This window comes from Leucoraja erinacea, chromosome 6, assembly GCF_028641065.1.
Source record: "Leucoraja erinacea ecotype New England chromosome 6, Leri_hhj_1, whole genome shotgun sequence".
Classification (NCBI taxonomy): Eukaryota; Metazoa; Chordata; class Chondrichthyes; order Rajiformes; family Rajidae; genus Leucoraja; species Leucoraja erinaceus.
Window position 1 is genome coordinate 11,349,997 of NC_073382.1, and position 27,998 is coordinate 11,377,994.

General features: G+C 45.1%; 1 pseudogene; it reads right to left on the minus strand.

The window, feature by feature from the left end:
* Positions 1-1,033: 1,033 nt before the first annotated feature.
* Positions 1,034-27,876, minus strand: LOC129697811 (uncharacterized; annotated as a pseudogene).
* Between the last annotated feature and the right edge of the window lie 122 nt (positions 27,877-27,998).

Consider the following 27,998-nt stretch of genomic DNA (forward strand, 5'->3'; position numbering starts at 1 on the left):
GTTGATCAGACCACGGCTTGTGTTCAGGTGGCATTCGCTCCTCCCCATGGACCTCTCCTGATCCAGAGCCATCTCGAGGCCTTCTCCACTGCCTCTGTGGTGTTCTTGATGGCTCTACTTGAATTTAATTGAATTGAATCCTTTATTTGTCATTCAGACCTTTCGGTCTGAACAAAATGTTGTTGTCTGCAGCCATACATGTAATAATAAACAACACACAATAAACACAAATTAACATCCACCACAGTGAGTTCACCAAGCACCTCCTCACTGTGATAGAGGCAAAAGTCTTAGGGTTACTGTCTCTTCCCTCCTCTTCTCCCTCTGCGCTGAGGCGATACCCCACCGGGCGATGGTAAGTCAGTCCGCGGCCCGGGGGTGGTCGAATCTGCTGCCCTCCAGTCCAGCAGACGCAGCTGTTGCCACGGGAGCTCCGGAAAACAGGCACCAGCATGAGACCCGCGAGCTCCTGACGATGTCATCCATTGGCCCGCGGCCGAGCCCCGGATTCAGGTCGCCGCCGCCAGAACGCCGCCTCAGCCACCGGAGCACCGTCTCAGCCCCGCACCGGGCCGCCCACACGGCAGCGTCTCAGCCCCGCACCGGGCCGCCCACACGGGAGTGCCTTCCAGCCGGGAGCCAGTTCGCCCTCACGGGAGTGCCTTGGAGCCGGGAGCCCTCACCAGAGCGCCTTCTAGCCGGAAGTCGGTCCGCCCTCACGGGAGCGCCTTCTAGCCAGGAGCCGGGTCGCCCTCACGGAAGTGTCTCAGCCCCGTGCCGTCTGCCCTCACCAGAGCGCCGAGTCGTGCCGCTGCCCGAACGCCGCCGCAGCTCGGAGACGGCCAGCCTCGAGTTGGTAAGTCCTGGCTGGCTCAACCTCCGGCGCCTCGAGGTCGGTCGCAGGTTGGAGGCCGCCAGCTCCGCCATTAGGCCTCAGCTCAGACGGGGAAGAGAAGGGGGATACGACAAGAAAGTCGCATTCCCCTGAAGGGAGAGACAGAAAGCCCTGTTTCAGCCACCCCCCCTCCCCCCCCCCCCCACACAACCTAATAACCAAAAGTTTAACTGAACAAGACCAAAAAAAAACAACACAAAAAAGCAAAAACAAAGACTGCAGGCGAGCCGCAGCCGTTTCACAGCGCTGCCACTCTCGTTTCACAGCGCCGCCACTCTCCTCTCCACTCCGTTGATGCCCAGCGCACTCAAGGCTTTGTAGAGCGATTGCCCTGCAAAACCTCTACAGCCAACCTCGATGGCACACACCTTGCCTTCCAGCCCTGCTTATGGCAGTCTATAACCAGCTCTTCGTACTTGGTCATCTTCCTCTCGTGGGCTTCCACCAGATGGTCCTGCCACGGCACTGTCAGTTCCAACAAGACGATATTTTTGGTCGCCTCTGAGACCAGGAGGATGGCTGGCCTCAGGGTGGCCGTGGCAATGTGCTGTGGGAATTTCAGTTGTTTCACCAGGTCTACAGAAAGCTGCCAGTCCTGCGCAGTCGCCAGGATTCCTGACTGATTCCTGGCTGCTTTGGTTCTTGGCAGCTGCACTCCGGCCTTGACGAAGCGGATCATCGGGGTGGTGGGCCATGCTCGTGTACAGCTGCTGATTCCCATGCTGATGGTTTCTGCAATGGGTTTAAGAACCTGGTCATGACGCCAGGTGTACTGGCCCTGCCCAAGAGCCTTTGGGCAACAGCTCAGGATGTGCTCCAACATCCCCTTGCCTGAGCATTGCGGGCAATCTGGAGATTCCGCTTTGCCCCAGATGAAGAGGTTCGATGGGTGGGCAGGACATCGTACCCTGCCTGGACCAGGAACTTGACACACTGTGGTTCAGCCTGCCAGAGCTCAATCCATGTTACTTTTCGATCCATGGCCTGCTCCCACCTTGTCCAGGCTCCCTGCTGCCGCAAGCCAACCGCTCTGGTAGACCTCTCCTCCACCGCTGCCCTCACTTCCTCCTGAACCAGCCTGGGCCTCTCCTTCCCCTTGGCCTTGTCAAACTGGGGAGTTCCCAGACCAGCTCTTCCCAAGTCACTGCTCCCACCAGGACTCTGTGGTATATCCGAGACACCGCTTGCAGCACGGCTTCTGCGACTCTCCATTCCAAGTTTCCACCTCCACCCCTGCCTGAGCCACCTTGGGATCACTGGTGTCCCTGTACAGCATCACCTCTCTGGTCTGATTCATCTTAAACTCCTCCTCCAGGGGCAGCTGGAGATTGGTGTTATTTCCGTAAAGAGCGATGCTGCTAAGACTCCTGGGCAGTCCCAGCCACCTTCAGAGAAAGCTGCTGACTTTCCTCTCCAATCTCTCTACGATGGAGATTGGGACTTTGTAGACAAGCAGTGGCCAGAGTATCCTTGGCTGGATACCATGCTGGTAAATCCATGCTTTGAACTTGCTGGGATGCCCCGACCAGTCCACTGCTCTCAACCAACTCTCCAGCTCCTGACAGGTTGCCTGGACAGATGCTGTGTCCCTCAGGCTGCTGTTAAACACCTTGCCAAGACTCTTCACTGGCCTTTCGGAGACAGTTGAGATTGGTGTCCCTTCGATGCTGAAGCAATCTTTGACTTTGCCCTTCTTCAGCACCAGTGACCTTGATTTTCCTGGCTTAAACCTCATCCTTGCCCATCCAATCAGTTTCTCCAACTCCTGCAGGATCCACCTACCTCCTGGCACTGACTCAGTGATGACAGTCAGGTCGTCCTTGAAGGCTCTGATTGGTGGTTGGCGCATTCCTGACTTAGTCCGAGGGCCCCGGCACTCTGGCTCAGCAGACTTGACGATCATATTCATCGCCAAGGCAAAAAGGATCACAGAGATGGTGCAGCCTGTGATGATCCCAACCTCTAGTCTGTGCCACTCTGATGTTACTGACCCTGATGAGACTCTCATGCTGAATTGGTTGTAATAGTCCAGAATCTGATCTGCCACTTGGCCCGGCACATGATGCTTGGCCATGATTATCTGGATCAGCTTGTGCGGGATGGAGACATAGGCGTTGGCCAGGTCAAGCCAGAGCACTGTCAGGTCTCCCATGTTCTCCCTGGCTTATCTGATGAGCTGGGTCATCACTCCCATGTGCTCTAGACACCCCGGCACTCCAGATAAGCCTCCCTTTTGCACTGAGCTGTCGATGTAGCCATTGCTGGAGAGGAGATTGGTCAGCCACCTCGCCTCCATGCTGAAGAAGATCTTTCCTTCAACGCTTAACAATGAGATGATCCTGAACTAATCAATCTTCTTGGAATCTTCTTCCTTTGGGAAACAGCGAGTCCTTCAGCGAATCGCCACTGTAGCCCCACTTTCCCTCTCCTCCAGATGATTTTCAGGATCTTCCACAGCCGTTTCAGTAACAAGGGGCAGTTCTTGTAGACCCTGTAGGGGATTCTGCTCGGGCCAGGGGCTGAGCTACATCTTGCTCTCTTCACAATGTCCTGGACCACTTTCAGGAGTGGCTCTCTACTATCAAACACCTTGATGGGTGGAGATGGTTTTATCAGGATGTTGCAGTGGCCCAGCTCCTGCTGCCTGACAGGGTTGCTGTAGGTCGGCTGGATGTGCCGGTCGATCTCCTCCTTAGAGCAAGCCAAACTCCCACTGCGCTTCTGCCCTCGCAGTTGTTTTGTGAAGCCGAAGGTGTTGGCTATGAAGGATGCTCACTTCCTGGCTCTTTCCTTCTGGCATCGTTGGTGCCACTCAGCTCTATGGAGGGTCATCAGCTTCTTCCTCAGGATAGTTCGCAGATCAGCCAAGGGGGGACGTTTCTCTTCGCTGGCCTCTTTATACCGCTTCTTGAGGGACTTCAGCTGCTCCACTGCTCCAAACCGTTTGATACAGTTGGAACTTAAGCTGGTAAGCTGGTGTACAGTTTTGGTCTCCTATTTTGAGGACGGACATCCTTGTGATTGAAGCAGTGCAGCGTAGGTTCACAAGATTGATCCCTGGGATGGCGGGACTGTCATATGAGGAAAGATTGAAAAGACTAGGCTTGTATTCACTGGAGTTTAGAAGGATGAGGGGGATTCAGGCTAAGTCACTGGATGGATTTAAGAGAGAGTTAGATAGAGCTCTAGGGGCTAGTGGAGTCAAGGGATATGGGGAGAAGGCAGGCACGGGTTATTGATAGGCGATGATCAGCCATGATCACAATGAATGGTGGTGCTGGCTCGAAGGGCCGAATGGCCTCCTCCTGCACCTATTTTCTATGTTTGTTGCTGATGATTACACAATGTATTTAATTATTTTCATACCTCCTCAGCAAACGACACAACCAATGCTGAAATACAGCACAACCAAGAGAGTGCCAGGCAATAACCGATAGTCTCAAATAAGAGAGTCCCACAGTGTCCTCTTATCGGTCAATGGCATTAGCATTGGCAGGTTCTGTGGGAGTGAGGGGCCACCATTGCCCAGGTGAAGAGGGTTTTCCTCATCTATGTCCAAGATCGCTTACCCTTTATTCATAAACTGTCCCCTGGTTTTAGATTAAACATGCTCCCAGCATTTAGAGATGCTCTAAGAAGTGCTCTAAGAATTTCAAAGATTCAAAGGTCAGTTTCTTGTCATGTGTACCAATTAAGGCACAGTGAAACTCGAATTACCATACAGCCATACTAAAAGAAAAGCAACAAGACACAACTACATAAGAGTTATCATAAAAATCCACTGCAGCTGTTTCCCCACATTCCTCACTGTGTTGGAAGGCAATAAAGTCTCATCTTCCTTCTTATTCTCCCGCGGTTGGGGCAGTCGATTGATCTGCAGTCGGGGAGATCAAATCTCTCCCAGCCGGCGATTGAAGCTCCCGTGTCGGGGCGGTCGAAGCTCCTGCGGCCTGGAGCTCCCGAAGTCGGTCTCTAACCATGGACCGCAAGCTCCACGATGTTAAAGTCCGCAGGCTCCCGTGGTTGGAGATCCTGAAGTCGGTCCAGCAGAGACCGCCAGCTCCTCGATGTTCGGCCGCAATGCGGACGGAGATACGATACGGAAAAAATCGCTTCTCCGTTGAGGTAAGAGATTAAAAAAAGTTTCCGCCAACCATCCACCCCCACATATAACAAGCTTGAGAACACTTAAAAAAACATTTAACACATTTAAATATATTATATATAATATAATATATTAATATAATATATAATAACATTAAAAATACATTTAACAAACAACAAAGAAGGAAGGGATGAGACAGACTATTGTTTAATGTTTCGATGAGACTTCTGGTGAATTCTAGAGAACACAGTCCTCTCTGCTCATTCTCTTATAACCATATAACAATTACAGCACGGAAACAGGCCATCTCGACCCTTCTAGTCCGTGCCGAACACATAATCTCCCCTAGTCCCATATACCTGCGCTCAGACCATAACCCTCCATTCCCTTCCATATAACTATCCAATTTATTTTTAAATGATAAAAACGAACCTGCCTCCACCACCTTCACTGGAAGCTCATTCCACACAGCTACCACTCTCTGAGTAAAGAAGTTCCCCCTCATGTTACCCCTAAACTTCAGTCCCTTAATTCTCATGTCATGTCCCCTTGTTTGAATCTTCCCTACTCTCAGTGGGAAAAGCTTTTCCACGTCAACTCTGTCTATCCCTCTCATCATTTTAAAAACCTCTATCAAGTCACCCCTTAACCTTCTGCGCTCCAAAGAATAAAGCCCTAACTTGTTCAACCTTTCTCTGTAACTTAGTTGCTGAAACCCAGGCAACATTCTAGTAAATCTTGAAGTCCATCGGTGCCTTCCTCATTTACTGCATTTCTAATTTGGTGGCATTCTCGGATTTTGAAATGGTGTTTTATGCATTGTTGTGCATATTAAGAAAATTCATGAAGAAGTATTGTGGAACTAGTGGTGCCCATTGGGCACAACGTACTGCTTATTCACTTACAGCTTGCAAAACAACTATAACTTTGTTTTCTGTCTCTAAGTCCTTTTTTTTTTTAAGAAGCTGCCACTACCTGTTCAGTTTCATGGGCTTTGTGCAAAGACAGAAATCTGCTTTAATCACATGCTGTCAGAATATGTAAATGATGTACAACTCTGTTATTTTATTTCACCATCTGCTGCATGGAAAAACAATAACCTGGGACAATAGTTTCTGCTTGTTAAACATTCAAGCCCCTAATGAATCAATTCAGCATATCAATGAAGAAAACTGAACTGGTAAGAACACTGCAATCAGCAATCCTCCAAACATTTGTGTCATAAGTATTGCAGGCCTGATGTTCAGAATGTCATTTGTTTCACAACCAAACAAAGGAGACAATTTGTGCACCACAAAGTCTTACAAACAGGAATGAGATAATTGAGGTAATCTAATTTTACAAATGTTTTTGAGGGTAAAATATTGACCTCAGAGAGATATTACCCTGCTCTTTGAATACAGCCATAGAGTCATACAGCGCAGAAACATATTGCCATAAGACCCTTGTACTGCCACACAATGCTTGGAGGTGTCCTTCGTACAATGTTTCAATGCTGTCTCCACTTTTAGCATTGCTATCAAGAATATGTTCATTTGATGCAGGTAGAATTGTTCTATCGCTCTATCCCTCGCCCTCACTTTGTTAAATCCGACCATATTGCGGAGCTGCTGCTTCCTGCCTACAGGCAGCAATTGAAGAGCGCTCCTCCAGAGGTGAGGACTGTACAGAGCTGGTCAGCGTGGGGTGGCAGAGGAACAACTCCAGAACTGTTTGGAGTCTGTAGACTGGGCAATGTTCAGGGACTCGGCAACGGACCTGAATGAATATGCCACAGACTTCATAAAGAATGTGTACAGGACTGCATCCCAACAAAAACCTTCCGAGTGTTTCCTAACCAGAAGCCTTGAATGAACCATGAGATCCGCACTCTTCTGAAGTTCAGATCCCGGGCATTCAGGTCTGGAGATACAGAGGTCTACAAGAAATCCAGATACGACCTTGATAAGGCCATCAAAAAGGCCAAAAGAGACTTCTGCTCCAAGCTGGAGGATGAGACGGATGTTCGGCAACTTGTGGCAGGGCTTGAATGCCATCCCCTCCAACAAGGCAAAATCAGGAGGCAGCTCAATTGTCAGCGAAGCATCAGTCCCTGACGAGCTCAATGCATTTTACGCACACTTTGTTAGGGGTAATACTGATGTGCCTTCCCGAGCCCCTATTCGCCGTGATGGTATTTCAGTCGCAGTCACAGAGGCCGACGTCAGAAGATCCTTCGGGGGGTGAACCCTCGGAATGCACCTGGACCTAATTATATACCCAGCCGTGTTCTAAAAACCTGTGTGGACCAACTGGCTGGAGTTTTTACGGACATTTTCAACCTCTCACGTCTGAGGTCTGAGGTCCCCTCATGCATTAAAAGGGCACCAATAATACCGGTGCCCAAGAAGGGCAAGGTGACGTGTCTCAATGACTATCGACCAGTGGCACCAAATTCTGTGGTGATGAAGTGCTTTGAGAGGTTGATTTTGGCACATATCAACTCCTATCTCGACAAGAACCTCGACCCACTGCAGTTCGCTTACCACCACAACAGATCAACGGTGGATGCACTCTCACTGGCTCTCCACTCTGCTCTGGACCACTTGGACAACAAAAACTCATATGGCAGGCTGTTATTCATTGACTACAGCTCGGCGTTTAACACCATCATCCCCTCCAAGCTAGTTACCAAGCTCTCAGATCTGGGTCTCTGCGCATCCCTCTGCAATTGGACCCTCGAGTTTCTCATCCACAGAACACAGACTGTCCGCATTGGTGGAAATGTGTCATCCTCGATAACAATCAGCACAGGAGCACCTCAAGGCTGCGCGCTCAGCCCCCTGCTGTACTCACTCTATATTCATGACTGTGTAGCCGGACATAGTGCAAACTCCATCATCAAGTTCGCCGACGACACCACTGTTGTGGGACGAATCACTGATGGTGACGAGTCAGAGTATAGAAGAGAGATCGACCGACTGACCAAATGGTGCCAGCACAATAACCTGGCTCTCAACACCAGCAAAACCAAGGAACTGATTGTGGACTTTGGAAAGGGTAGGATAGGAACCCACAATCCCGGTTTATATCAACGATTTATGGTGGAAAGGGTCAAGAGCTTCAAATTCCTGGGCGTGCATATTTCCGAAGATCTTTCCTGGTCCCAGCACACTGATGCAATCATAAAGAAAGCACATCAGCGCCTCTACTTCCTGAGAAGATTACGGAGAGTCAGTATGTCAAAGAGGACTCTCTCGAACTTCTGCAGGTGCACAGTAGAGAGCATGCTGATTGGTTGCGTTGTGGCTTGGTTCAGCAACTTGAGCATCCAGGAGTGGAAAAGAATGCAGAAAGTTGTGACCACTGCCCAGTCCATCATCGGCTCTGACCTCCCTACCATCGAAGGGATCTATTGCGGTCGCTACTTCAAAACGGCTGCCAACAGCATCAAGGACCCACACCATCTTGGCCATGCACTCATCTCTCCGCTGCCATCAGGTAGAAGGTACAGGAGCCTGAAATCTGGTTTATCCAGGTTCAGGAACAGCTTCTTCCCCAGAGGAATCAGGCTATTAAACTCACCATCAAACTCTGAACTATAACAGCCTATTGCACTTTATCTGTTTATTTAGATTAGATAGCCTTTATTGTCATTTATGTGTATATATATGGTATATACTATATAGACACACTGAAGTTCTGTATTTATGCTTTCAATACTCTGTTGTGCTGCAGCAAGCAAGCATTTCATTGTCCTATCTGGGACACATGACAATAAACTCTCTTGACTTGACTTAACATGACTTGAATCAAGGCCTCCTATTGATTTATTTATTATCTGTTGCGGAACCAATCTAACAGCTTTGTCCTTCAGAAATTGATCATTGGTGACGCCATTTGTGATGAATGTTGAAATGCACCTGATAATCCAGATAGGACTTTATGCATTCAGAAGACAGTTTCCTCAACTGTGCAACACTCTCCTTTCTTTTTGCAGGGTCTCTTTGTACCAAGTGTCCCATGGTCAACTAAATCAAAGTTTTCTGACTCGGTTTCACAAACCAAGACAAAAAGTGCTGGAGTAACTCTGGGTCAGGCAGCATCTCATGAGAACATGAATAAACAACATTTTGGCTTGACACCTTTCTTTGGATTGATTGTAGCAGGGGAGGGAAAAGTGGTGGGGGTAGAAAGTGGTCAGAAGGAACTGGACAAGGGGGGGGGGGGATAAGATAGAATCAAGGTATTTGTAGATGAGTTCCATGGCACATGATGAAGCAAAACTCATTCCATATTGACCTTTGTTGTTGGCCTCTATTGCCACAGTAAGGTTACACACAAACTGGAGAAACAGCACCTCATATTCCACTTGGCTACCTTACAACCCAACGGTATGAATGTTGAATTATCAAATATTAGTTAACTAACCAACCAACCAACACCCACCCCACTTTTTCCCCCTCTTTCCTATGCCCTACCTGGATTTACACACATTCTTCCACAATCCTATCCCCCTTTTCCACTTCAAAGTTCAAAGTAAACTTTATTGTCAATTCAAATAAATTGGATTGAAATTGCGTTTCCCCATACTCCAAATGTGCAAGTAATATTTATAACACAGACAGACAATATACCAATAAGATAGACAATATACATTATTTAAAATATTCACAGTGTGCCAGACTGTAGTAAAATTTTGAGGTATGTTATTAAAGTGCAATAATAAAGGCGCAATATAGAAAAGTGCAAATAGCATACTGCAGACATTGAGTTAAAGTTAAATGTTCATGGAATTTTCTTGAGTGTGTTGAGTAATCTGATGGCCTGAGAGAAAAAGCTGTTTTTAAATCTGGTGGTTTTGATCCGCATGCTGCGGTAGCGCTTGCCAGATGCTAGGAGAGTGAAAAGTTTGTGTGCTGGGTGGGTGGTGTCTTTGATGATATTGGTTGCTCTCTTGCGACAGCGAGATGGGTATAAGTCCTGGATTGCAGGTTGGGATGATCTGGTGATTTTCTCCACTGTCCTCACCACTCTCTGTAGTGCCTAGTTCCAGTATATCCTTTCCTCTGGCTTCACATTTCACACTTCTCTCCTTTTGTCTTTTCATCTCTGCCTTTGTCCATCCATCTACTAATCAACCCCCACCACTAGTATCCACTGATCGCATGCCGGACTTTGTCCCATCCTCACCTCTTTTTTAGCTTTTTTCCCCCTACTACAATCAGTCTGAAGAAGGTCCCGGCACAAAGTGTCCCCTATCTATGTTCTCCAGAGATACTGCCTGACCCACTAAGATACTCCAGCACATGGAGTCTTTATTTTTGAAAACCAGCATCTGCAGTTTCTAGACTTTTTTTAACCACCACTGTTTGAACAAGCAGTAATATTCATTTCTGGTGATTTTACCACAGCTTCCTCTTTCCCATATTTTAAATTTCTCTCCAGGGTGCAATTCCCTAAGTTGGCCATTTCCTTGGTGTTAATGCTATTTTATCGGCATCAGTTGAACTTGTTTCTAGTGGTAGCCTGTACCCCCACAATGCAAGCAGATTTTTTCCTTTTGTTCATCAATAAATGGAGTGAATTTACTAATCTAAAGATGCAAACTTGTACGTGATGTTCTTCCCAAGTACTCCCATTAATATGGGGCCAGGGGGTATCTGAATATCTGCTATTCGAATCAAGCTGACACCAAGACGAAATACCTCATTGTATAACTGTTTTTTTTTGGGAATGTTTTCAAGTTTATTCTTAGATTTAAACTTCCCATGATCATTGGTATGTGGCAGTCAGTTCACTTTAGTTTATTGTCACATACACCGAGGTACAGCAAAAAGTTTTTGTTGCGGGCTAACCAGTCAGCAGAAAGACAAAACATGATTACAATCGGTCCATTTACAGTGTATAGATACATGATAAGGGAATAACATTTAGTGCAAGGTAAAGCCAGTAAAAGCTGATATAGGATAGTCAGATGGGTCATCAAAGAGGTAGATAGTAGTTCAGCACTGCTCTCTGGTTGTGAACTAGGGTGGAGAAATAAATCAGCGGAAAGAGATGGTTTGGTCCTGGTCTCTTTTTGAGTGAAAAACATTGAATTGTTCCATAATCCTAGACACCAGAGAAAGTTTTACACTTACTTGTAAATTAGTAGCCCATTGATTTTGTCTGTTTTAAGACTGCTTCTTGAAAGCAGTTGTATGAGAAAGTGTATGCAGAATTTAACACACTGTGCAGAGGTTCTACTAAAGTGAGATCATGAATGGAAATTGTCACCAGATTCTAGATGTCATAGGTGGGGGTGTGGTGTGAAACTTTCTGCAGAACATCAACACCCATCTCCCTTTGAGGTGGAGGATTTGTAGTGTGGTGGTGGTGGAGAGCAAAGATTCTTGAGGAGCTATAATCTTTGGTGGAGAGACGTTGGAGATGAGCGCAAATGAAGCAATGTGGAGTGTGGTTGGTAGAGATGCATAGAATGGAGGGTCGGCGTGGAGAAGCAGGTTGGGAAGATGGTAAAAGGGCAAAGCATTAGGTGGAGGTTCAGGGATTGACGAGTAGGGATTGGCTTACCCAGGCAGCTCACATCAACTGTGCTATTTGTTGATAATTGTGTGTGCAGTTAATGCTACCTGAAGTAGGGTCCCCAACCCGAAATGTCACCTATTCATGTTCTGCAAAGATGCAGCCTGGCGCACTAAGTTACTCCAACACTTTGTATCTGTTTTTGTAATACTCCATCACCTTGTGTCTTTTGCACAAAATGTCAATGTCCCAGATGTTAGTAAGAGCTTGTTCATATCAGTAAATTTAAACTAATTCCTGCTGATACCAAATATAATGTTTTCTTTTAAACTCATTCATAACAAGATGTCAGAAACATCGCAAGTCCTAAAATTAATTACTGAGATAAATTTTCCCAGCTCTCACCATGCAATACATGGACGTAAGGATTCTGGCACTTTTTTTAGGAAGAAATCCAATTTCCAATCTTAAGCAAGTTCGTAATTGCCCAGGTAATAGGTGGCTGCCGGAGATGTCCGGGATGACCCTGGAGTGACGGTACACCGGCCTGGAGCAGTGTCGGCCCAGGCTTACAGTCAGCATGGAGAAGAAGTGCTAACTCCAGCTCAACTCTGTCTGTCCCGCCGGGTTAACCGACAGCACTGGGCTGATGGGACACCGGCCCGGAACAATAGAGTTAGCGCTTCTTCTCCGCGCTGGCCATAAGGCTGGGCCCCCACGGCTCCGGGCCGGTGCCCCATCAGTCCAAGTTTGTCAGTTATCCTGGTGGGACAGGCAGAGTTGAGCTGGAGTTAGCGCTTCTCCATGCTGGCTGTATGCCGGGACCACCACTGCTCCGGGCCGGTGTCCCGTCAGTCCAGGGTCACACCGGACATCTCCGACTGCCACCAGACAGGGAGGGGATGGTCCAGTAGCAATTCAACAACGCTTGCAACGCCGGAGACCCGGGTTCCATCCTGACTGGAGTCACTCTGGGTCAGGCAGCATCTCTTGAGATCATGAATAAACAACATTTTGGCTTGGGACCTTTCTTCGGATTCATTGCAGTAGGGGAGGGAAAAATGGTGGGAGTAGAAAGTGGTCAGAAGCGACTGGACCAGGGGGGATAAGATAGAATCAAGGTATTTGTAGATGAGTTCTGTGGCACATGATGAGGCAAAACTCATTCCCATACTGACCTTTGTTGTTGGCTTTATCGCCACAGTAAGGTCACACACAAATTGGAGAAACAGCATCTCATATTCCACTTAGCTAGCTTACAACCCAATGGTATGAATGTTGAATTATCAAATATTAGTTAACTAACCAACCAACACCCACACCACTTTTCCCCCCTTTTCCCTATGCCCTTCCTAGATGCACACCCATTTTTCCCACAATCCTATCCCCCTTTTCCACTTCCAGTAAACCTTTCCTCTGGCTTCACATTTCACGCTTCTCTCCTTTTGTCTTTTCATCTCTGTCCTTGTCCGTCATTCTACTAATCAACCTTCATCACTAGTATCCACCGATCACATGCTGGACTTTGTCCCATCCTTGCCTCTTTTTCAGCTTTTCCCACTACTACAATCAGCCTGAAGAAGGGTCCCGACACAAAGTGTTCTGCAGAGATACTGCCTGACCCACTAATATACTCCAGCACATGGAGTCTTTTTTTTTGTAAACCAGCATCTGCAGTTTCTAGACTTTTTTAAAACCACAAAGTACCTTGTTTGAACAAGCAGTACAGATAGGGAAGCAGTAATATTCATTTCTTGTGATTTTACCACACCTTCCTCTTTCCCATATTTTAAATTTCTCCCCAGGGTGCAATTCCATAAGTTGGCCATTTCCTTGATAATAATGTTATTTTATCGCCATCAGTTGAACTTGTTTCTGGTGGTAGCCCGTACCCCCACAATGCAAGCAGATTTTTTCATTTTGCTCATTAATAAATTGAGTGAATTTACTAATAGAAACATAGAAACATAGAAATTAGGTGCAGGAGTAGGCCATTCGGCCCTTCGAGCCTGCACCGCCATTCAATATGATCATGGCTGATCATCCAACTCAGTATCCCGTACCTGCCTTCTGTCCATACCCCCTGATCCCCTTAGCCACAAGGGCCACATCTAACTCCCTCTTAAATATAGCGAATGAACTGGCCTCAACTACCCTCTGTGGCAGAGAGTTCCAGAGATTCACCACTCTCTGTGTGAAAAAAGTTCTTCTCATCTCGGTTTTAAAGGATTTCCCCCTTATCCTTAAGCTGTGACCCCTTGTCCTGGACTTCCCTAACATCGGGAACAATCTTCCTGCATCTAGCCTGTCCAACCCCTTAAGAATTTTGTAAGTTTCTATAAGATCCCCTCTCAATCTCCTAAATTCTAGAGAGTATAAACCAAGTCTATCCAGTCTTTCTTCATAAGACAGTCCTGACATCCCAGGAATCGAATGTAATCTAAGGGTGCAAACCTGTACGTGATCACAAGTACTCCCGTTAATATGGGGCCAGGAGGTATCTGAATATCTGCTATTCGAATCAAGCTGACACTGACCCGAAATATCTCATTGTATAATTTTTGGGAATGTTTTCAAGTTTGTTCTTAGATTTAAACCTCCCATGATCATTGGTATGTGGCAGTCAGTTCACTTTAGTTTATTGTCACGTATACCGAGGTACACCGAAAATCTTTTGTTGCGGGCTAACCAGTCAGTAGAAAGACAAAACATAATTACAATCAATCCATTTACAGTGTATAGATACATGATAACTCCAAAACACAAAGTGCTGGAGTAATCCAAAGCAATCAGTGTGATCCCAACCTGAAATGTGACGTACCCATTCCCTCCACTGATGCTGCCTGACCCACTGAGTTACTCCGTCACCTTGTGTCTTGCTCAAAATGTCAATATCACCAGATGCTCGTAATAGCTTGTTCACGTCAGTAAATTTAAACCAATTCTTCCTGATACCAAATATAACGTTTTCTTTTAAACTCATTCATAACAAGATGTCAGAAACATCGCAAGTCCTTAAAAATTAATTACTGAGATAAATTTTCCCAGCTCTCACCATGCAATACATGGACGTAAGGATTCTGGGAAATTGGTTCAAATTCAGGTGTGTCCATTCCTGTGGGAAAATGGAGGAAAGGGTAGTTCAATATTAATATTCACAGAACAAGCAGCACTTTTCCATTTCCAGTCTTCATCCCCGTCCCTTCCCGAGTGTCCCATCCCTGTCTGGAGGCTGCCGGAGGTGACCCTGGACTGACGTTACACCGGCCTGGAGCAGTGTCGGCCCAGGCTTACAGTCAGCGCGGAGAAGAAGTGTTAACTCCAGCTCAACTCTGCCTGTCCTGCTGGGTTAACCGACAGCCCTGGACTGATGGGACACCGGCCCGGAGCAGTGGAGTTAGTGCTTCTTCTCCACGCTGGCCATAAGGCTGGGCCCCCACGGCTCCGGGCCGGTGTCGCGTCAGTCCAGGGCTGTCAGTTAACCTGGCAGGGACAAGCAGAGTTGAGCTGGAGTTAGCGCTTCTTCCACTTGCTGGCTGTAAGCCGGGGCCGCCACTGCTCCAGGCTGGTGTCCTGTCAGTCCAGGGTCTCCATGGACATCTCCGGCTGCCACCTGATAGGGATGGGACACTTGGGAGGGAACGGTCCTGTAGCAATTCAACAACACTTGCAGCACTGGAGACCCGGGTTCGATCCTGACTACGGATGAAACGCAGGTCTGTATTCCTGCAACAGCACAGATGCCAAGAATGTTTATCATGAGTGACCTTTAATAAAGTCCATGATTCCTTGCATTTTTTGGAATGCCAAACTCGCTTATTCCGCTGCTCTGCAAAACTATTACACCCTTTAATGGGCGGGGGGGGGGTGGGGGGGGGGGCTGTGTGTAGTATGCATGTTCCCCCTTGTGACCGGAGAAAACAAGAAGAAGGGTCTCGACCCAAAACACCACCCATTCCTTCTCTCCAGTGATGCTGCCTGTCCCGCTGAGTTACTCCAGCATTTTATAACCATATAACAATTACAGCACGGAAACAGGCCATTTTGTGTCTACCTTCGCCCTGTGATCATAAGGTCATAAGTGATAGGAGCAGAATTAGGTCATTTGGCCCATCAAGTCTACTCCGCCATTCAATCATAACTAATCTATCGCTCTCTCCTAACCCCATTCTCCTGCCTTCTCCCCATAACCCTTGATACCCGTACTAATCAAGAATCTATCTATCTCTACCTTAAAAAATATACACTGACTTGGCCTCCAGTCTTCTATTGCAAATAATTCCACAGATTCTTCACCATCCAACTAAATAAATTCCTCCTCATCTTCCTAAAGAAAGGTCCTTTAATTCTGAGGCTATGACCTTTAGTCCTAGACTCCTCCACTAGTGGAAACAACCTCTCCACATGGGTGATTGCATGTTTTTTATCCCTCATCCCAAAGATGTGCAGGTTTGTAGGTTAATCAGCTTCTAAATTGCCCCTAATGTGCAGGGAGTGGATATGAAAATGGAATAACATACAGCTAGTGTGAAAAGCTAACTGATGTGTTACTGTCATGGATTTACTCTGAATGGTCTGAATCCATGCTGTATCTTTCAGTCAGTCAGTCAATCAATGAAATCCAGCTCTTCATCCCACACAATATTCTATCTTCTTTCTCCTTGATATGCTAGAAATTTCCACCGAGCTAATCCAATTCCCTCTCACACTATATACACATTGTGCACCCAGCCTCCCCATCATCACAATATCTCTTTATAGATGTTTGGTTTATATCTGCTTTCACCTCGGTCTCTGGCTATAATGTATTCTATGTAATTTAGATAGCATCCCCCTTCACTGCAGTATTTTTTAACACCCCACCTAATCTAATCCCAATCCCTCTCTTCTCTCTTCGTGTTCACTTCAAGTGGTGAATGTAATGTCCGTGTCCCACTTAGGAAACCTGAACGGAAACCTCTGGAGACTTTGTGCCACACCCAAGGTTTCCGTGCGGTTCCCGGAGGTTTTTGTCAGTCTCCCTAATGGTCGAAAGTGGTTTCCGCTTCTTCTATGTTCCGGCGTTTATTTCAAAAAATTCAAAACTTGCCGCGACTAAAAATAGGTTGCCGTTTTAAAAATCGGTAATATTTTAGTCAAAGCCGGTTGCGATGCTAGTTGAAGGTGGTTGCCGGACGTTGCAGGTGGTTGCCGGAGGTTGCAGGTAGTGGAATCACCAATTTTTAAAACGGCAACCTATTTTTAGTCGCGGCCGGTTTTGAATTTTTTGAAATAATCGTCGGAACATAGAAGAAGCGGAAACTACTTTCGACCATTAGGGAGACTGACAAAAACCTCCGGGAACCGTACGGAAACCTTGGGTGGGGCGCAAAGTCTCCAGAGGTTTCCGTTCAGGTTTCCTAAGTGGGACAGGGGCATTACTCATTCTTTCACTTCCTACAACAGAGATTTAATTCAACAATTCGTTTTTTTTTAAATCCTGCTTAGGCTGCAATGTATATCTCAGCTCAGCTCGCAGAATAATTCAGTTTTCCGATGTCAGATCCCTCCTGAAAATATATTCTTAGCCACTAAGAGGAGCCTTCCTAACTTTTCCATTATGAGGTGCTTACCAGATAACATGGATAACAAGAGTCCTTCGACATCTTTTTCAATTGTGGCATTAGTATAAACCACTACTACATCCGAGTTAGACAAAGATTGTGTCACACCTTTCCTTGAAATATCTAGGAAAAGCAAATTCAAATTATAGAATTAGAATTACTGGCAGAATGAAAATATAACTAATTATATCTTTGCTCTCATATCTATATAACTACGAGGTGGCAGTTGGAATTGTGGGCAGAGAAATGGAAGAGGGATGTATATAGTAAATGGCAGGACCCTTAAGGGCCTTTCCCACTTACGCGACCTTTACGGGCAACTGCCCGCACCCGTGATAGGTCGCCAAAATTTTCAACATGTTGAAAATTCAGCAGCGACCAGAAAGACGCTACAACTCTTTAGTGACCCCTCACGACCATAGGAGACCACGCACGACCATACAGGCAATAGACAATAGGTGCAGGAGGAGGCCATTCGGCCCTTCGAGCCAGCACCGCCATTCAATGTGATCATGGCTGATCATCCCCAATCAGTACCCCGTCCCTGCCTTCTCCCCATATCCCCTGACTCCGCTGTTTTTAAGAGCCCTATCTAGCTCTCTCTTGAAAGCATCCAGAGAACCTGCCTCCACCGCCCTCTGAGGCAGAGAATTCTACAGACTCACCACTGTGAGAAAAAGTGTTTCCTCCGTTCTCAATGGCTTACTCCTTATTCTTAAACTGTGGCCCCTGGTTCTGGACTCCCCCAACATCGGGAACATGTTTCCTGCCTCGAGGGTGTTCAAGCCCTTAACAATCTTATATGTTTCAATCAGATCCCCTCTCATCCTTCTAAACTCCAGAGTGTACAAGCCCAGCTGCTCCATTCTCTCAGCATATGACAGTCCCGCCATCCTGGGAATTAACCTTATAAACCTACGCTGCACTCCTTCAATAGCAAAGGCGACCCCTGGCGACATGTCGGGGGTGACCTCTCACAACCAGGAGACCTCTCACGATCATACAGCCTGTCTTTCTGGTCACCGGGTACCGGCAGGCGCCTGTAAAGGTCACGATAGTGGGACAGGCCCTTTAGGAGCAGCGATGTTTAAGGGATTTTAGGGTGCAAGATCATAGCTCCCTGAAAGTGGCAACACAAGTAAATAGGGTAGTAAAGGTGGTTTACGGCATAATGATCTTCATAGATTAGGGCATTGAGTATTAGTCATGTTGAGCTGTATAAAACTTTAGTTAGACCACATTTGCAGTATTGTGTGCAATTCCTGTTGCTGCATGTGGAGGCTTTAGAGAGGGTGCAGCGGAGGTTCACCAAGATGTCTCTGTACTGTACACTGACAATGACAATTAAAATTGAATCTGAATCTGAAGATGTTGCATGGATTAGAGAGTATTAGGAGAGGTTTGACAAAGTTATTGTAGCTTGTTTTCTTACAGTTTATGAAAATTATGAAAGACTGATGCCTAAGTGACTACCGTCCAGTAGCCTTGACATCCACCATTATGAAGTGTTTTGAGAAGCTAGTTATGGAAAGCATATAATCCAGTCTAGCCAGCGGCCTTGACCCACTGTAGTTTTCCTACTGCCATAACAGATCCACGGACGATGCCATCGTCCTAGCCCTACACTCATCCCTGGAACACATGGATAAGAGAGACACCTACATCAGACTCCTATTCATAGCCCCCCCCCCCATATATTTCACTGACCTCCTCTCCCCCTACCAACCCTCACGGTCCCTCAGATCCACATCAGCCCGTCTCCTCTCCATCCACAAGTCCAACCTCCGCAGTTTTGGGGACAGAGCCTTCTCCAGGGCAGCTCCCAGGCTCTGGAACTCCCTCCCCCAACTGATCCACAATTCCGTGTCCCTCACCATCTTCCAGTCCCGCCTCAAGACCCATCTCTTCACCTCTGCCTATCCTTAGCCCCACGTCCCCCTCCCTTTTCATCTGTGCATTAATTGCCTCATATTGTGTTTTGTATTGAATTCTGTCTTTACTTTGTGTACTAGTCATGTCTCTACTATTTATTTCATTCCCCTTACATGTTTTTCCTCTACCTGCTAAATTTTTGTAAGGTGTCCTTGAGACTCTTGAAAGGCGCCCATAAATAAAATGTATTATTATTATTATTATAGACGATAGCTCTGCCTTTAATACCATCCAAGCTTATCACCAAACTCGCGGGACTTGGTGTCAGCACTTATCTCTGCAACTGTATCCTCGACTTCCTGACCAAAAGACCCCAATCAGTGAGGACAGGAGACAAATCATCCTCTAGGATAATCCTCAAATCTGGTGCTCCACAAGGCTGTGTTCTCAGCCCCCTTCTTTACTCCTTGTACACCCACGAGTGTGCAGCCATGTCCAAATCTGATTCAATTTTCAAATTTGCAGACAACACCACCATTGTGGGTCGAATATCAAATAATGATGAGAGGGAGTACAGGAAGGAGATTGAGAACCTGGTGTCGAGACAACAACCAATCTCTCAATGTCAGCAAGATAAAGGAGACAGTGATCGACTTCAGGAAGCGAAGTGGTACACATACCCCAGTTTGCATTGACGGCATCGAAGTAGTGATGGTTGAAGACTTCAAATAACTAGAAGTCAATATGACCGACAACTTCTCCTGGACCACCAATATTGAAACAACGACCAAGAAAGAACACCAACGCCTCTACTTCCTTAGAAGGCTTAGGATGTTCAGTGTGTCATCAACTTCTCACCAACTTCTCCAGATGCACCATAGAAAGCATTTTATCAGGATGCATCACAGGTTGGTTTGGGAACAACTCCATCCAGGACCCCAAGAAATTGCAGTGAAATGTGGATGCAGCCCAGATCATCACACAAACCAACCTCCATTCTATTGACTCAATTTATACCTCATGCTGCCTCAGCAAGGCCAGAAGCATAATCAAGGACGGGTCGCACCCTCTTTTCTCTCTTCTCCCCTCTCTCATCAGGCAAAATGTATAGAAGTGTGAAAACGCACTCCTCCAGATTAAGAGACAGTTTCTTCCCAGCTCTTATCAGGCAACTGAATCATTCAATCACATCCAGAGAGCAGTGCAGTTATCAGGCATAGACGCCTATCCAATTCTCGATTGAAAGCTTCCAATTATCTTGTTTTCACCACCCATACAAGCAACGGGTTCCAGATCACAACTACCTTTCAGGTATAAAATATTTTCCTCCCATTTCTCAGAAATGTTAACACTCGGTGTTGAATAGACTTAGCTTATTTGCCCTATGTCAACTAAGCATGATTTTGTATTCCTCTCCTGAGTCACATCCCCTCTCACACTTTGATGTGTGGTGAACAATGCCAGGTGTTTCTGTTTCTGCCATGTAGTTGAAATCTATGATCCCTGGAACGTTGTTCTCTAAATCTGACCCTGTCCACGATCTTCACATTCTAAAGAATCTAACTGGAAAGGGACACACCACTTGTGGCTTAACCATTTTTACACTTGATCAATATAATGTATATAGCTTTTGTATTCTATGACACTATTTATGAACCTCATGATCTCTTGCGATTAACTAAACATTTTTTCATGCACGTTTAACACTAGGTCATTCTCTACCTGCACTTCCTTTAAAACTGCTATTTAGTTTTTGTCTCATCTTATTTCTCCTGTTTTTTCTTTCACTTCACAGTTCTCCATGTTAAATTACGTCTGCCATTTATCTTCATATTTTGCCAGCTTACCTATGTCATCTTGTTGCAAAATCCAAGCTGTGCTGGAGCAACTCAGCAGGTCAGACTGCATCTGCGGAGGCAGGAGGATGGTCCTGATGCAGGACCTCGAGGAGGAATCCCTCTGTTTCCACAGATGCTGCCTGGCTTCTCCAGCAGCATGTTTTTTGCTACTGAATGCGGCATCTGCAATTTCTTGTGTCACCATTTGCCATCTTATGGTCTATTACCATCCTATCTGCTCTGTCATCCAACACATTTGTGGCTGTACTACCTCATTGCTTCCTGTTCTATTTATTTGAATCCTTTAATATCCAGAAATTCATTGACCTCTGTTCTGAACTAAACAGCTAAATGATGGAGCCTTCACTACTCGTCAGGGCATAGTGCACACCAATGATTCACCTCCTTCTGGCAGAAAAAAAATCCTTATTTCAGTCCTCGATAGCTTACCCCTAATATTGAGACTATGACCCCCTTCTATGCTCCATATCTAGGTGAAGGATCTGAAAATGGGTTGATGATAGGATGCAGAAGAAGAAGGTGGTGGGTTGTTTTATGTGATAGGAAGCCTGTGACCAGTTGTGTACCACAGTGATCAGAGCTGGGACCCTTGCTGTTTGTTAAACTGATTAACAATCTGGATATTAATATTGTTGATAGAAAATTTGACATGAAAATGGGTGGTGTTTTTGATGTTGAGTCTTTAGTTGGTTAAACAAGCAGAGCAGTAGCAGATGGAATTTAATACTGAACAATTGTTGGGTCTTGCATTTTGGAAGATTGTACTAATAATATTATGATAAGCACAATAAATGATGGGACAGAGTGGTGGGTCTTTGTATATTTGTACATGTCCAAGGGTGACTGAAGGCAACACCACAGGTATGTATGAAAGGTGAAGTAGTTAAGATGGTAAAAATGATACTTTCTTTCTTTAGCTGGGATATAAAATATAAGGACAAGAAGGACAAGGAACAGCTATATATATAATGTTTGGCCAGTGCTGGAGTAAAGTGTGCATTACTGTACATCAAAATGATGTGCTTGCATTGGAGAGGGTGAAGAGGTCCATCAGGAGGCTGCCAAGGATGGAGCAATTCAGTTATGAAGAGAGGCTAAATAGGCTCATTTATTTTATTGAAGGTGAGAAAGATGGGGAATGGGGTCAACCTCATTAAATGTACAAATTATGAAGGGCACAATAGGATGTCTAATGAGAAATGTCACCCTTTATCAGAGAGTTAAAACATATTTAAAAGGACAAGGAAGATTTATTGTTCAAAATGGTGGTTGAAATCTGAATCGCACTGCTTGAGGAAATGGTGAAAGCAGTACTCGAGTATTTCGATACCAATGCTGTGGGACTGACGGAGATGGAAGTAAGAGTGGAAGGGGAGTTGTATTTTTGATTAGGGTAACAATACAGTGATTTTTAGAGAGGATATTCCTGGAGGGGCTCCACGTGAAGAGTGGAAAGAAAGCTGTGAATGTGGGGCTGAGTAGATGAGAACCAGAGGGGTGTTTACCTAAAATTGGAGAATTAGTTGCACATCTTGTTGGGTTGTACTTTACCCAAGTGGAATGTGAGGAGCTCTCTATTTTGTGTGTGGCTTCACGCTGGTACAGGAGGCAGTGGACAAGCAGGTTTGTTGGAACTTCACATTTATTTCGAGAGGGCTTGCATACAAAAACAGGGATGTAATGCTGAGGCTTTATAAGGCACTGGTCAGGCTGCATTTGGAATATTGTGAACAATTTTGGGCACCATATCTGACGAAGGATGTGCTAGCTTTGGAGAGAGTCCAGAGGAGGTTTACAAGAATTATCCCAGGAATGAGTAGATTAACATATAATGAGCGTTTGACGGCACTGGGCCTGAACTCGCTGGAGTTTAGAAGGATGAGGGGGTACCTCATTGAAACATACAGAATAGTGAAATGCTTGGATAGAGTGGATGTGGTCCACTAGTGGGAGAGTCTAGGACTAGAAGTCATAGCCTCAGAATTAAAGGAAGTTCTTTTAGGAAGGAGATGAGGAGTAATTTCTTTAGTCAGAGGGTGGTGAATCTGCCACAGAATTCTTTGCCACAGAAAGCTGTGGAGGCCAAGTCAATTGATATTTTTTAAGGCAGAGATACTGTAGATAGATTCTTGATTAGGACAGGATCAGAGGATATGGGGAGAAGGCAGGAGAATGGGGTTAGGAGGGAGATCAGCCATGATTGAATGGTGGAGTAGACTTGATGGGCTGAATGACCTAATTCTGCTCGTATCATTTATGATCTTATGATATATGCCAAATGCGACCTAATTAAATGTTTATATAGGTGCAACACGATTTCTTGACTTTTCTATTCAATGTCCTGACCAGTGAAGGCAAATATACCATATCTTCTTTACGGCCTTATTATCTTGCATTACAAGGGGGTATTGATTTGCACCCAAAAATTCCTCTGTTCATCAATGCTCCTAAGAGTCATATAATTCTTCTCTTGCATTTGGTCTCCCTAAATACATCACCTTGCATTTCTACAGATTAAACTACATCTGCAATTTTTCGACCAAATTTCCAAGCCATCTATATTCTGCTGTATCCTATGATAACCTTCCTCACTGTCCACAACTCCCATCGATTTTCATGTCATCTGCAAACATACATTCTGTGTACTGATGCTAACCCACTGCCAATTTAGTTTAAACCCTCATCCCAGGATAATAGTTTCCCAATGTCAGTCCCAGAACTAATCACAATCATTGAGACAGAAGACTGACCAAAGGTTTTTTTTTTGTTTCAATTTGAGTACCTATTGAAGCAAACTCACTTTCTTGAACTTTTCTCTCATTGAAACTCTTTGCCATTTCTTCAGAATTTAGATCCTTGGCACACATTATCTCACCTGTAATAATAATAAAGTAAACGTATTAGAATTGCCCAAATTACTGCCTCCATTATTTTCATTCCTTATAACTGGGCTGATAATATGATCCAGCCCCTCCTGATAGCTAATTATCTGGAAGCCTTTGGAAGCTGCTCATGTAGGATTGGCATCCATTGAGTTCCATCGTTTCTGATCCCCTCTGATAAGGAAAATGGGTCTTTCCCATTTACTTTATATCAGCAAAACATCATTTTTGTATTTACTTTACAAATATTTATTTTCCAACTTTTATTATACATCTGTAGAGTTATAGATTTCTACAACATAGGGGCAATCCATTTGGCTGACAAGTCTAAGCTGACCAACATGTTTACCTGAGCTTTTCCCATATGCCAGACTTTGGCCCAAATCCCTCTAAACCTTTATTATCCATTTACCAATATAAATGTATTTTAAGTACTGCAATTGTATCCACATCTACCACATCCTCTAGCAGTTCGCTCCATATACCTGTCACTCTTTGTATGAAAATATTGCCCCTTCGATCCCTTTTAAATCCTAAATTTATGCCATCTAATTTTACCTCCCTTGCCCTGGGGAAAAGTCTGTGACCATTCACCTTATACCTTGCTCTCGTGATTTTATGTATCTCTCCAAGATCACCTCGCAACATCCTATGCTCCAGGGGAAGACATCCCAGCCGATCTGGCTTCAGATTATAACTCAAGTACTCTAGTCCAGGGAACATAGTTGAGAATCTTTTCTGCATCCTTTCCAGCTTTCACTTAGCTGGGTGACCAAAATTGCACACAATACTCCAAGTGTTTTTTCAACAATTACGTACAAGTTTCTGTACAAGTCACTGGTGCGCCTGCACTGTTAGCCTGTTTCAGTAAAGGTTATAAGATCAAAATCATTACATTCTTTGTATCATTTGTTCATTTTGTTAGAAATGTAGGGACGATGGCTTAATTTCAATTTTTGAGAGTCAAGGGTCCAACAGGAATAAGGAAATGAGTACCCGTCACGTTGGTGAGATTGAAAGCCAATAAATCCAAGGATCCTGGATGATGGGAAAGGATAAGGGAATGGACAGGTGTGGCACCTTCTGGAACAATGCCATAAAAAAAGGACGTGTTAGGTAGGGATAAATGAGCAGAATGGAGAGTCACAAAGGGAGCAATCCTTTGAAAATCCCAAAAGGGGAGCTAATTTTGCCTTTGGTGGTGAACTCATATTGGTACTGTTTCTCATCTATTTCCTGTACAACGCTCACAACTCTGGAGAGAACAAAAACAGGTTCCCCTGGTTCTTACCTCTCATCCCACTAGCCTCCACATTCAGCGAATCATCCTTCACTATTTCCAAGAAGATTCCCCCAACAGTAAAATATTCTCCCCCTTTCAGCATCCCTCTTAATATCTAGGTGTAGGGGATGCAACACCCGTCATTTCATCTCCTCTCTTCCCACTATCATGACTTCCAATCAGTGTTTCCAAGTGGCCGATTAGGAAAAGGGGAGATGCAACGAGACCTGGGTGTCATGGTACACCAGTCATTGAAAGTAGGCATGCAGGTGCAGCAGGCAGTGAAGAAAGCGAATGGTATGTTAGCATTCATAGCAAAAGGATTTGAGTATAGGAGCAGAGAGGTTCTACTGCAGTTGTACAGGGTCTTGGTGAGACCACATCTGGAGTATTGCGTATAGTTTTGGTCTCCTAATCTGAGGAAATACATTCTTGCCATAGAGGGAGTGCAGAGAAGGTTCACCAGACTGATTCCTGGGATGTCAGGACTTTTATATGAAGAAAGACTGGATAGACTTGGCTTGTACTCGCTAGAATTTAGAAGATTGAGGGGGGATCTTATAGAAACTTACAAAATTCTTAAAGGGGTTGGACAGACTAGATGCAGGAAGATTGTTCCCGATGTTGGGGAAGTCCAGAACAAGGGGTCACAGTTTAAGGATAAGGGGGAAATCTTTTAGGACCAAGATGAGAAAAACATTTTTCACACAGAGAGTGGTGAATCTCTGGAATCCTCTGCCACAGAAGGTAGTTAAGGCCAGTTCATTGGCTATATTTAAGAGGGAGTTAGATGTGGCCCTTGTGGCTAAAGGTATCAGGGGGTATGGAGAGAAGGCAGATACAGGATACTGAGTTGGATGATCAGCCATGATCATATTGAATGGCGGTGCAGGCTCGAAGGGCCGAATGGCCTACTCCTGCACCTATTTTCTATGTTTCTATAAACCAGTGATTTGCTTTCTTTTCTTCCAACTAGTTTATCGCATTAGGTGTTCACAATGTGGACCCCTCTATATTGGAGAAACTGTACACAGAGTGAGTGATCATTTGAATAAACACCTGTAGTCAGTCTGCAAGAGTGACCGTGACTTTCTGGTTGCCTGCCACTTCAATTCACTGCCTCACTCCCACTCTTTTGTTTGATGCCTCCTGCACTGTCACAACAAGGCCTATTACAAGATACAATGAAGGGACCTGACCTGAAACATCACCTATCCATGTCCTCCAGAAATGCTGCCCGACCCACTGACTAACTCCAGCACTTTGTTTCCTACATGATACAGTACTTCTTCTTTATCCTACTCAAGTTGCAATCTTCCTTTAGCTGGGGCATCCAGAGCTAGGGACTGTAGTTTCTGAATAAGGGGTCATCAATTTTAACTGGAAATGAGGAGCAATTTCTCCCAGAAGGCCATGAATCTTTGCAATTCTCTACTTAATAATTGAACTATTTCACATGCTTAGATTCATGAAATTGATATCATATTGTGCATATTGTATCTTGTATTAGGCCTTGTTGTGACAGTGCAGGAGGCATCAAACAAAAGATTACATATTGTAAATTTCTTCCTCTAATGTATCAATTTTCCGCCTTTCTCTGGCTCTGTCACGGCAAACATGATCATGGCGAAGCAAGAAATGCAATGTTCTGAGGGAAAAAGATGGCCTGCCCTTCCACAGCCAATTTTAATTTTAACCTCAACTACTCGAATCTTGTTTTACACTGGATGACAGACCACTTTTTTTGGACTCCAGACCTCTAAGATACCTTGAAGTCTCTTTAACAGCATCATATTTTTGGAAGCAAATAGTGAGCTACGGTTTATCAAGGTGCTCAAGATAGACACAGTGCTGGGGTAACTCAGCAGAACAGGCGGCATCTCTGGATCGATGACGTTTTTGAAGAAGGGTCCCAACCCGATATGTCACCCATCCTTTTCCTCCAGAGATGCTGCCTGACCCACTGGATTACTCCAGCACTTTGTATCTATCTGCAGTATAAATCAGCATCTGCAGTTCCTTTCTACACAGTAAGCTGCAGTTTGTTGACGGCAACAAATTGGGAGCTTTGATTGTATAATAACCTTAGACTACAGAGTGACGGAGTAATTGCTAACCTGATCCTACAGGTTTGGACAAAGGAAAATTCAGGCTTAAGAATCAATATTCAGTCACCTCTTCCCTCCTTGCCTTCTTCAAGCTGCCAGAGAATCCTGTTCAACGCATTCAGAGATGCTGCCTCTGCACTAGGCAATATTGTGAAATGCTGTTCTGAAAATTTAAAACAGAATTGGAAAGGGCAAGATGAGTAAGAGAATGGATAAGAGATTTGGATGGTGCTTAATCTCAGTTTTACTTACCACAGTGCTTCCTGATATCCTTCAACACAAGTTTGAGCATCAATCCTGTGTCATCTTTCTTCTGTGTCATGGTCTTCTCTGGCTCCTGTAGCCTCTCACCTGCAACAAATCAACATAATCACCTGGTTAGTGTGAAAGTTTGTTTCTTAAAAAGCAGATATATCAACAACGTTGAAGGTAGACCATGGCAATCTTTAATTGATTCGTCAGACGGAATTGGCGAGATTACAATGAGCACAAACATTGCTCAGTGCTTCTCGTGCTCCCACTCACAGAACAAAGGACAGTTAGAGCAATTATACATTTTTCTTATCAGTAACACACTCCTACCAAGTCTGAATATGGCATGACTGAAAGATTCTGTAGCCTTTCACAATATAGGAAAGCTGAGTCCAAATCAAGCTCATCCAATAACAAGTTATTACTTATCTCTGGAGCGTCAGCTATTTTTTTTCAACCTTGGCTTCTTTATGGCCTTGAAAAAGCACATTTTATTACTGCAGGCTGCCATCTTAATGTCTTCATTGAAAAGACAACCTGTCCTCCATATTGTGTTTCATATAATTTACAAAGTCATTCAGACATGGCACCGAGCCATTCTTTGGTTCTGCTAGTTCATGCTTTTGTAGACGA